The sequence below is a fragment of the Castanea sativa genome, chromosome 2 (genome assembly GCF_040712315.1).
Source record: "Castanea sativa cultivar Marrone di Chiusa Pesio chromosome 2, ASM4071231v1".
Lineage (NCBI taxonomy): Eukaryota > Viridiplantae > Streptophyta > Magnoliopsida > Fagales > Fagaceae > Castanea > Castanea sativa.
Window position 1 is genome coordinate 5,629,788 of NC_134014.1, and position 12,286 is coordinate 5,642,073.

The following is a 12,286-nucleotide window of genomic DNA, read 5'->3' on the forward strand; positions in this document are numbered from 1 at the left end:
AGGTAGTTTATTGGAATTTACCCTTTTAATTAAAAAGAAAAAGATAAAAAATATTCCAAAACACTGAGTCATTCAACACATGTAAAACTTGGCCTCAGGGTAGCTGAGTCCCAGCGGAAGTGAGAAACACTTCCATTAGACAAGGCTCCTAATATTCCACCAACAAACGTAGCTGAATGTTTGGCCACAATTCCTATTCAAGCTCCACCAAGATGTCATCGTCTACTCGTAAATAGAAAGTGAAATATTTTCATGTTTCCTTGATACATGCATGCAATTTGTATGGTCAATCCCAATGCGTATATTAATTTATCATCAAGAAAACTATACTATTCTCTTAGGAGAATGGACAGCACAAGGCAACACGTTTGAAAATCTATGTATAATAATAATAATAATAATAATAATAATAATAATAATAATAATAGTAGGTAAAACTTAAACAAGGTTCAATTAGAATTCAATTTTGTACCATATGTTTAAATTTATGTGGAGATCATACCATAATTATCAACTTAAGTTAATGCTATGTATCCGCTTAAGTTTTTTAGTCTTTGTATCAAGTGAGTTAATGAATGCAAAATACTAAGAATTTAATATTAATGAGCTATAAAATTTAAATAAAAAAAAACTAATTACATATACTTACTGAAAATCACCACACAACAAAGATTACCACATGTTCTATCTTATTAAAATTTTTTTTAAAAAATGATCATAAGTAGAAATAAATTTAGGTAATAATTTTAATATGTGACTAATTACGTTTACTTTTAAAAAAAATTTGACGAATTATTTATATTTTTATGATAAAAATTGTGTTTAATTTTAAATGTATCTATATATATGCATGTGTTGCATTCTATTTTTTTAAAAAAATAATTTGACTAATTATTTATATATTATAATAAAAATTGTGTTTAGTTTTAAATGTATCAATGCACTTGCATGGATTACATGATAGTCTATATATATATATAATAGGTAAAATTGAGAGAAAATTCAATTATATTTCAAATTGGAATTCAATTAGAGTCTAATTTTGCTCCATGTGTCCTATCTAATCTAAGTTTTTAAATTTTTGTGCCAAGTGAGTTAATTCAATATAAAAATTGGATTTCAATTAGAGTTTAATTTTGCGACATGTGTCCCATTTAATCTAAGTTTTTAAATTTTTGTGCCAAATGAGTAAATTTATTGTAAAAAAAAGAGGAGTCCAATATAAGTAAACTATAAAAAAACATAATTTTTGAATGATTTTATATTTATGACCTTTTTTTTTATAGAGCTAAAAATAATTTAAGTTTATAAGTCATCTATATATATATATATATATGTATATATATATCCCATCTAATAAAAAATCTTTAATTTTTGTATCAAATGATTTAATTTAGTGTAGAAAATGAGGAATCCAATATAAATAAATCATAAAAAACTTAATTATATATATATATATATATATATATCTAACACTATATATAAAATTAGAGGAAGAGAGAGATTGAATGATTTTATATTTTTGAGCCTTTTTTTTTTGTATAACTAAACACAATTCAAATTTATAAGTCATCTAACCATATCATAAATATCCAATTCAAGTGAGTTATTGTGTACAAAAATCATAGAGTGTAGAATTAATGAACATAAAAATATTTAAAAAATTGACAATTTATATTTTCTACCTAATAACATTCTTCCAAGACTTTTTAAAGAGTTAATATATATATATATATATATATATATATATATATATATATATATATATATATATAAAACAATGACTATCAATAATATTTAAATTATATAATAAGTAAGAATTATACTATGCATCTTAATGTGTATCTTTTAAGTATATCCATGCATATGCATGAGGTTATAAGTTAGTATATATTAATAGGCAAAGCCTAGAGAAAGTTCAATTAGAATTTTAAATTAGAGTTCAATTTTGTGCCATGTATCCTAAATTATTTATTTTTAAAGAAAGTTTTATTTCTTAATTTTAGAATAAAATGTGGGACCACATCATAGATATTCATCCAATTGAGTTATTGAGTACAAAAATTCAAGAGTCTAGAATAAATGAACTGTAAAAAAAAAGTGTTTCACAATAACAAAAATTAAGAAGTAATAAAAAATAAAATAAAAATAAATAGTCAAGGACAGTTTATATTTTATACTTAATAATATTCTTACAAGACTTATTTTTAAAGAGTTAACAAAATATAAGAATAGTTATCAGTAGTATTTAAACTAAATATATATATATATATATATATATATATATATATATATATAGAAATTATAATATGCATCTTACTGTATATTTTTAAGTGTATCCATGCATATACATGTGGTTACAAGCTAATTCAAGTAAGATGCAAGGAAGCCAGGATATGCTTTTAACTATTCATTGTGCAAAAGGAATCAAAAGGATAAATCAAATAGGACTTCCAATCTTCAGGGCAATGATTTCACAGGTGTCAATATAGATTGCTCAAATAAATCATATTTTAAATAAGTTAAAAGTAAAATGAGGATAAAAAAAAATAATAATTAGAGATAAAATGATTATAAAAAAAACATGAGACAAATAAAAAATTCAACAAGATAAATTTTAGCAAAATAACCTTGAAAATAATTAATAAATAGATGTTGTGGAGAGTGTGAGCCAAAATACCAGGAAACCCATATGCAATGGTTGCAAACCTTCAACAAATAAATTCCATCAGAGTTATTTCTAGTTTTATTTTATAACACATATTCTGTCTTGTTCTGTTTCAAAACCAAGAAAAGTTTCTGTTGCCCGTTGCTATTGCAACATTTGTAACTTCTACAAGGTATATTATCACATTTGAGATTAAAAAGAAAACCCCCCAAAAAAAAAATGGAGATTGAAAAGAAAATAAGGTTCCAAAATCACATTCCAAATCAAACTAACATCAATGGGACAAGTCCAATCACTAATCAGTTGCATCCAACGATAGTTCAATCACCAAAAATAATACTCAAACAACAAAATCTATTAACAAAAGCAGCCTATAAATGGCACATCTCATGAATCTAAGTTTTGATATTCATCAATTCATTGGACAACATTCACCATAAAATAATTGTAGAGAGGCATTCAGCACAACAATAGTTCAAATCTAGTGTTAGAAACCTAGTAGTTCCTAATGGGCGATGGGTATGAATTGTAGGGGGTTAATGAAAATTATAGGAAAATTGACTTAATTCGAGGTAGTCACCATCCATAGAGAAATAGAGAGATTAAAAGAGAGACAGAGAGAGGGAGATGCACTAATGCACTTAGAAATTGGTTTATTTTTCATTGATATCTCATATTGGATTACAATCATGTATTTATAGGAGATTAGCTCTAATCTCATTGGCCCACATGACCTCATTCTATTAGTTCTATTATTTTCCATGTGCATTAATAATTCTAATATGTGCTAAATGTGATTAACATTGGTTCTGTTATTCCCCGTGTGCATTAATAATTTCAACATGTGCTAAATGTGATTAACATGCTTGGAATTGTAACTAACTAACTAACTAACTAAATCTCAATACAACAATTATTATCCATATGCTTATAGCATTCCTAACATTTCCCTCCCCTTGAAAACACCTTGCCTACAAGGTGCTGTTGTGAAATAGGATCTTCATCAAAGGAGACCTTCCAATAGACCAATACCGTAGTGACATTTTGATCACCATATTCATGCATTTCTCTTTGACAAGTGATCCCGTGCACATGAAAGTTTCTTCTTCGAAGATCTTAAAACTTTGCTTGAATTCTTGAGCCTTCAATGGTTCTTCAATCTTCAAGGTTTCATTGGTTCTTTGAACATTGAAATATTCTTGTATTCTCAAGCCTTCATTTGATTCTAAAACCATTAAAATTGTTGGCGCTTGTATTTTGGATTCTTGGATCACCGACACTTGGATTGTCAATTCTTTAATCATAGACTCTTGAATGGAAGCCTCCAATGGTGCATAAAAAATTGGTTCTTGGAAGATCATCATCACCTTCTTTGTTGGTTCTTTCGACTAAACTTCAAGGGCAATGTGTACATGTATATCATCATCCATTTTGACACAAAAATCAACATTCTGGCTTACAACAATAGCAGTAGATTCTTGGAACTGGATTTGTTCTTCGAGTTTCATTGAATCAAGAGATTGTAACTCCTCTTCCGTCATGTTCTTGAGACTCTCTTGTAATCTTGAGAGCTCTTCCTTCATGGCCATGTTAGATTCATCCAAGGCCTTGAACTTTTCTAAAATGGCATTGTGAGATTTGTACAAAGTCTTGAAATTATTTGAAACTTCATTCACCATTTTTAAGATTTTTTGCTGGTTCTTTTCACTCGTATCAAGATCGACAGCTCTGATACCAAATTTTAGGAATCTAGAGGTTCCTAATGGGGATGGGTATGAATTGTAAGGGAATTGATGGGAATTATAGAGTAATTGACTTAATTCGAGGTAGTCACCCTCTATAGAGAAAAAGAGAGATTAAGAGAGAGAGAGAGATGCACTAATGCACTAAGAAGTTGATTTATTCTTCAATTGATATCTCATATTGGATTACAATCATATATTTATAGAAGACTGACTCTAATCTCATTGGCTCACATAGCCTCATTCTATTAGTTCTATTATTCCTCATGTGCATTAATAATTCTAGCATGTGCTAAATGTGATTAACATTGGTTCTATTATTCCCCGTGTGCATTAATAATTTTAACATGTGCTAAATGTGATTAACATATTGGAATTATTAATGCACATGGGGAATAATAGAACTAATAGAATGAGGCCATGTAGGCCAATGAGATTAGAGCTAATCTCTTATAAATACATGATTGGAATCCAATATGAGATATTAATGAAGAATAAACCAACTTCTAAGTGCATTAGTGCATCTCCCTCTCTCTCTCTCTCTCTCTCTCTCTCTTTTAATCTCTCTATTTCTCTATGGAAGGTAACTACCTCGAATTAAGTCAATTTTCCTATAATTTTCATCAACCCCCTTACAATTCATACCCATCCCCATTAGGAACTACTAGGTTCCTAACAAGTAGTATCAGAGCCGTCAATCTTAAGATGGATGAATATGACCGGGAAGAAATCTTAAAAGATTTACGACAAATGGTGAATGAAGTTTCAAAGAAGGTAAAGGCCTTGACAGAATCTAACGAGGCTATTTCAAAGAAATTCAAGACCTTGGTTGAATCTAACAAGGCCATGAATAAAGAGCTCTCAAGATTGCAAGAGGTTTTTGAGAATTTGACGGAAGATGAGCTACAATCTCTTGATTTGACCGACCAAGAATCCATAATACATGAACCTGTTGCTGTTGGTGTGGAGCAAGAACACACTGTTGGTGTGAATACAAGTGATCCAATGGGGTTTGATGTTGGCCAAACTCATGCTTCGACAAATGGGGTTGCTTATATAATCATGAATGAAGGCAGGGACTTAACAGTCATGCATGTTGATGGCAATTCCATTGAATATGGACTTTGCTATGGGGGCTACATCTTGCTCATTAGTGGCTATCACAAAGCCAAGGAATTAGATGCTTCTTTTCTTGGTGGTAGTTGTGTGATAAATGATGGATTCCATAGCCGAGATGATCACAATTTTTATAAGAAATTGAGTTCTATATTGCTGAAGGTTAAGTTCAATACGACTGCTTTGCGTTATGCTCCTATGTCATGGGCTATGATTAATTGCTTTGGAGCTATTCGTATAATCAACAGTCAAGATGTTTTAGTGTATTGGGTTAGTGGCTGGTTTTCCCTAATGAAGGTGTCATTTTACAACAACACCTTGTGGGCAAGGTGTTTTCAAGGGGAGGAAAATGTTAGGAATGCTATAAGCATATGGATAATAATTGTTGTATTGAGATTTAGTTAGTTAGTTACAATTCCAAGCATGTTAATCACATTTAACACATGTTGGAATTATTAATACACATGAGGAATAATAGAACCAATGTTAATCACATTTAACACATGTTGGAATTATTAATACACATGGGGAATAATAGTTACAATAGGATAAGGCCATGTGGGCCAATGAGATTAGAGCTAGTCTCCTATAAATATATGATTGTAATCCAATATGAGATATCAATTGAAGACTAAACCAACTTCTTAGTGCATTAGTGCATCTCTCTCTCTCTCTCTCTTAATCTCCATTTTTCTCTACGGAGGGTGACTACCTCGAATTAAGCCAATTTCTCTATAATTCCCATAAATTCCCTTACAATTCATACCCATCCCCATTAGGAACCTCTAGGTTCCTAACATCTAGATGATTGGAAAGAAAAAAAAAATGGAAGAAGCAAGCTATAATAATAATAAAAATTTAATAGGTGAGGACATATTACTTATTACAGCAAGGAAAGAGTTATTCAGCTAAGTGGAGAACTATAGGTTACCCAACACTGTGAGTTTTGTATGCAATACACAGTTTAGACAACTATAGACTATATAATGCTTAAGCATGAAAGTGCATATTGGACTATCGTTGGTTTGTATACTATGAGCATAATTGCTCTTGGGATAACATTTCACATGATATTCACAAGCATTTTCAATTTTCACACTAAAACATTACAAAATAAATTAAATTAAATTAATAAAAAATTTTAATCATCCTAAAGGCAAAATTCTCATATACCCAGATGGCAAAGCACCAGGTAGCCATAAAAATAAAAAACCCTCAAAGAGTTCTATAGTTTTTCACATGCCTAGAATCCCAAAACTCAAAACCCCTCTAAGCAATTCTTCACATACAAGCTAATACCATTAGTTACAAAAGAACCCAGATGCTAAAACTCAGTTTTACGTATTTTTAGTCCAAAACAAAAGACAAAATAAAGCCCGAGAAGAACAAAAAACAGAAATTTAAGATACCCAAAAAGCCACACAAAAAAAAAAAAAAACCTGCTGAACTCTTCATAAATCAGTCCCTTGATGGCCATGGCCATGAGAAGAGGATTATTGTGGTCAGACTCAGAGCCATCGTATTCGCACTTGATGTTTTGACAATAATCTCACCATAGAATTAGAAATCCCATGTCAAAAGGCCATACCATGCAATTGTGAGCATGTAAATTGAGAAAGTACTTACTTTTCTTTTCTTATCAAACCGTATGTTATAAATAACCCAAATTACCAAAAACCACCCAGTTTAACACGTATTGGCACAATAAAATTTTGTGGATGAAAATGTAATTTCAAACGGGTACCAGGTTTCCCTAATTCTCTCCATAACTCCTTCATGTCTATATCTCGTGTTAAATTTTGTTCAAATCGATTTATTATTCGATTCATAAACTTATTTCTTTATGTATAATTTGAGATTATAAAATTTAAATATTTAATTAATTATATAGCATCAATCTTTGAACTTCTTGAAACACCAACCAAGGTCCAATACCAATCGTACTAAACCTTTTTTCATTAAAAAATAATAATAAAATAAAAAATAATACTAAGCCTTTTATTGCGAAGAGGAGAAAACTTCTTCTTTTTTGCTACGATTAATTGCAACTATAAACATAAAACAAACATTTGCCTTATATTTCTACTACACAACGATTTTATTTATTCATTCTTGCAAATATAGAGTCAATAAAAGTGACAACACAACTCCATAGATGACTAGACTCGTTTGTTACCGTTGTTCAAACAACAGTTTTTAATGTTTAAACACCATTACATGTATTTTCACACAATTTTTCATTTACACATATTTCTAAAAAATACACACAACATTACTAGAACATCATTCTCAAACGGGCCAAAATGGCTATGCTCCATGATCTTCAATGATGGCAACTGGAACCATTACCGGGTCCGGGCAAGTAAGTGCATGGATTAGGCCCAGAAGGTGTAAGCGGGGCTCGATCTTCTTGTGAAACTGATCCCACCTTAGTTGTCTCAAGTTAATTTGACTTCATGATGACAACCAAAGGCCTTGCGGCTTCAACAGGCTAGGCTTGCTGTTAAACATGAGCAACGTGAGCATCATCATGATCATCATCACCACCTTTACAATGGTGGAGAAAGTTTTCTCCGAAAACATGTTTTGCTCCATCAAGATATGGTTTTATGGGTTTCTAATCAGCTACAAGATATAAGATGTGTATTTTCAATGTATGTTTGTTCAATGTACAAATGGGCTTTATTTATAGTAGAAAAAAAAATTCCATGGGACAAATCACGAATTTAAGAAAAAAAAAAAAGGGTCACTAATGTGTTGGACGCTTTCTTATTATATCTATTTATTCCATCTTATTCCTTCTCCAATGAATACATCCCCAAGAGTTAAAATTTTTAACCTACATATACAAAACCCAAATCAGAAAGAGATACTCTACTCTATTTGTATATATAATATAAGTATTTAGTATTTTTAGTTTGGTAATCCCAATTTTATAAATCCCACCTTAATGCTGATCTAAACTCCATTGTATTCAATGCTTTTTGGTGTCATTGCAAATAGCCAAAACTTTTTCAATATATAAACTGTACAAGAAACAATTATTGTCCTTGCTGTTTGTGCCTTTGGACAACTATGCCGCATAGGGTAATTGTTAATAAATGATATTAGAAAAGTTTTGACAACACTTTAATAGGAAATATAAAAAATTGTCAAAAATTAATTACTTTATCATTTTTCTATAAAATATTACTATAAAAATTTTTTAAAATGCTTTTAGGAAACTCGTTAACATTTTCAAAAAAAAAAAAAAAAAATCTATTTGACTCTCTTTGGCTATGAGATAATATATTATTGTTGGATATATATCAACAATTTATTTTTGTGATTAAACAAGAAGGAACAACATACAGATCTAATTATAAGTAATAACAGAGATAGATATGATAGACAAAAGCAAGAAAAAGATACTATATATATATAAAAGAAGAAATCTGCAAATAATTAAAAACTCTTAAACCAAATGCGTGAAGGATGAAGATTCAAATCAAGTCTTGTGTTTGACACAATCTCGTTAAAGCAGGTTTTGCTCCTCACACAATCTGTGGTGCTTTGAGATTCATGGACGTCTGTCTCTCAGGATAAAATGATCTACAACACGGAAAATAAGTACACAAGGTCCGTGCTTTGTGGACTACTCTATGCCTCTTTCTCTCTCTTTGACTCAAATGAATGCACAAAACTATTTTCTCTCTGGAAGAGTTTCTCAAAAGTTGTTTTTCATGAATGAAGGATTATGAAAAATACGTTACTGAACAGGTACACTGTTTCAAAAATAACTGCTGTATATAGACTTATTGACTAAAAAATAAAATATTATTATTATTAATTGGATAAGTGGGCTTAGTCCACACATGCCTATATAAAAGATAACTAAACTAAAATTATGAAAAAAAAAATCTTAGCTCAATTTCATTTCTTGATTTATTAAGACCTTAGATTTTGTTTATATATTATCTTTAGAATAAGATTGAACACGGTCGTATATAATTGGGTAATTGAAAGATGTATGAGTTTTATATAAATTCTTAAATTTAAATTGAGCATTTATTTGGTATATGTAGTATAAGTTTTTAGCTTTAAATTTGAGTTAAGCATTTATTTGGTATCTGTAGTATATATTTTTAGTTCTAATCATGTGTTTTGTGATAATTTTTACTTTAATGAAACTTTTAACCTCTTAAACATTTAAATTTTTATTTCTAAAACATAACTTCATTTACCGCTCATAATACTAACAAACTTGTGGAAGACACTAGATGCCTAACTTGTATAACAACTATTTGACTAACAAATAACAAAACAATACATCAATCAAGAATCATTTTAGAAAACTACCATTCCATTTACTTTCTAAAAAAAAAAAAAAAAAACTCAATTTTCTTTTCAATTGACGGTCATGTAATATTTCACTCTTTCCTATCCCAACGATCAACGTACAACTTACATACTAGAATATAAGAAAAGAAACAATAAATTGAAGATAAAATATTTTACTCAAGAATATTATGAGTACACTAAGTGAAAAGTTCATTCTTGGAACTTGGTTGACAAAACCTAAAACTTCTTAGAAAATATTTTATTACTCATATCCATTTTGAATTGATAATGAAGTTTCTTTAGCTAGATGCGTTAAATATAATTGCATTAGAACCACTAAATATTTCACAAAAAGAGTGAATTTGAATAAAGTTTTATATAATTTGTATAATCTACTTGTAATCTTATTTTTTTTATTGGATATTACAAATTTAACTCTTCAAAAAAAAAAAAAAAAATCCTTAAATGAATTTTTTTTTTCAAGGGAACCAAAACTTTTTTTTTTGGGGGCTAAACTCTTAAAAATTTTGATTTTAATAAATAACATTTATAATTTATTAAAAATTAATCTGACTAGGGAGCACCAGCCCTTAGTCCCACCATAGCTCTGTCATTGCATAACCTCGTTCCATTATTAGGGGTGTCCAGGGGTTGGTCCAGGCTGAGTTTGTTCCCAACCTGCAATCGACTCAACCAAATTGGGTGAAGAACTCCTAGACTCACCCCTGACCAAGTCAGGTCAGACTGGTTAGATATGCGTCGGGTGGAGGTTAGTCTCAGTCAGAGTCAAGGAGGAGGAGATTTGGCCGAAAGTTTGCCAAATTTAATGAGATCTCGTCGAATCTACACGATATCTTGACTGATTTGACTAAAGAATGCCTCAAATTGCAAAGAATGACAACTTTTGGTGGCTGGAGATTGAAATCGGGTTTTGATGCAATGACTTGTCAACTGACCCACTAGAATTGGTTTCTAGAGGTTGAAAACCGCCATTGACCATCATAGGCATTAGATCGGGCAGTTTTTAGGTTGGCCTGGTCAGTTCCACGGGTAGGTTCGACAATGCTAACCATTATTATATACATGCAATAAAATTATTATTACGAAGAGAAAGCAATTTTTAGGTATAATATAATCATTTGGAAAATACAGATGCTTTGCATTTTCTTACTACATAACAATTTTATTCTTGTCAAGAATTTTGTAGTTCAGTAGCATAACATATACTCTTCTTTATTAAGAGAATTATGATTCAAATTTCTCTTCCTTCGTTGTACTAGTAAATTATATTAAAAAACAATTTTATTCTTGCAATTAAAAATAAACATGACTAACAAGTTGGAAGCTCCCCCATATATATCACCATAGGAAAAGCTCCGTTTTCTTCAATTATGGCAAACATTGTGCAGGTATGTACGTACATGGATCAGGGCTTGAAGGTGGAACTAGTGCTCGATCATAAGGGATTGGCACCTCGGTTGCCCCATGTTTTGACTTCATGATCACATTCAAAGGCATCGCAGCTTCAAGAGGCTTGAATTTGATGCTAAAAATAAAGAATGCCAGAATCACCACCTTTACAATGTTGGAGAGAGCTCTCCCAAAAAACCATGTTTTGCTTCATCAGGAGAGGATGTGTATTTCCAAATGTGTATTTTTCATGTTTCACAAATGCACGAGAAAGTGGATTTTTATAGAAATAATAAAGCAACCCCACCCAAAGGTTGTTAAACACGTCACAATGGCCTTTTTTTTTTTTCCCAATCTGACTCTGACGCTATGCATCACATAATGAGAAAATGGTATTAAGGAATGTCAATCATATATATATATATATATATATATATATATACTAGTCTCATCGCACGCGCTAAGCACGTGCGATGAGACTTTTCTTTTTTAGTGGTCCTATTTTGTAGAAAAAATTGTATTTAATTATTTTTTATATATATATATATATATGATTTTTATTTTAAAAATATAATTTATAAGTGAATAAATCAATTTAAAAATTAATAGGAGAGTGGTCTTATTTTTTAGGCAATATTTTAATGGGAGTTGGAGTTGCATTTTTACCGGATTGTTCTTTAGTTTTGTCTCTACTTAAACATAAGACTGTAGGGGCATCTTTGAACTAAAAAAAATGAGTTTTTACCGGATTGTCTTTTAATTTTGTCTCTATTTAAACATAGGACTGTAGGGGCATTTTTGAACTAAAAAAATAAGAATCCAAATAGGGGAAGCCTCTTAAATAGTAGTATAGACTACTACTACTATTTAAGGGGTTTCCCTGTTTGGATTCCATATTTTGGATGCTTAAAGTACCCTCATCATATTCATTTACAAGTTTTCAACTAACGAGGATAAATATGTAAATTAAAACTCCTACACTTTAAAACTCACAAACTCACGTATGCTTTGCAGTTTCTATCTCACTTTC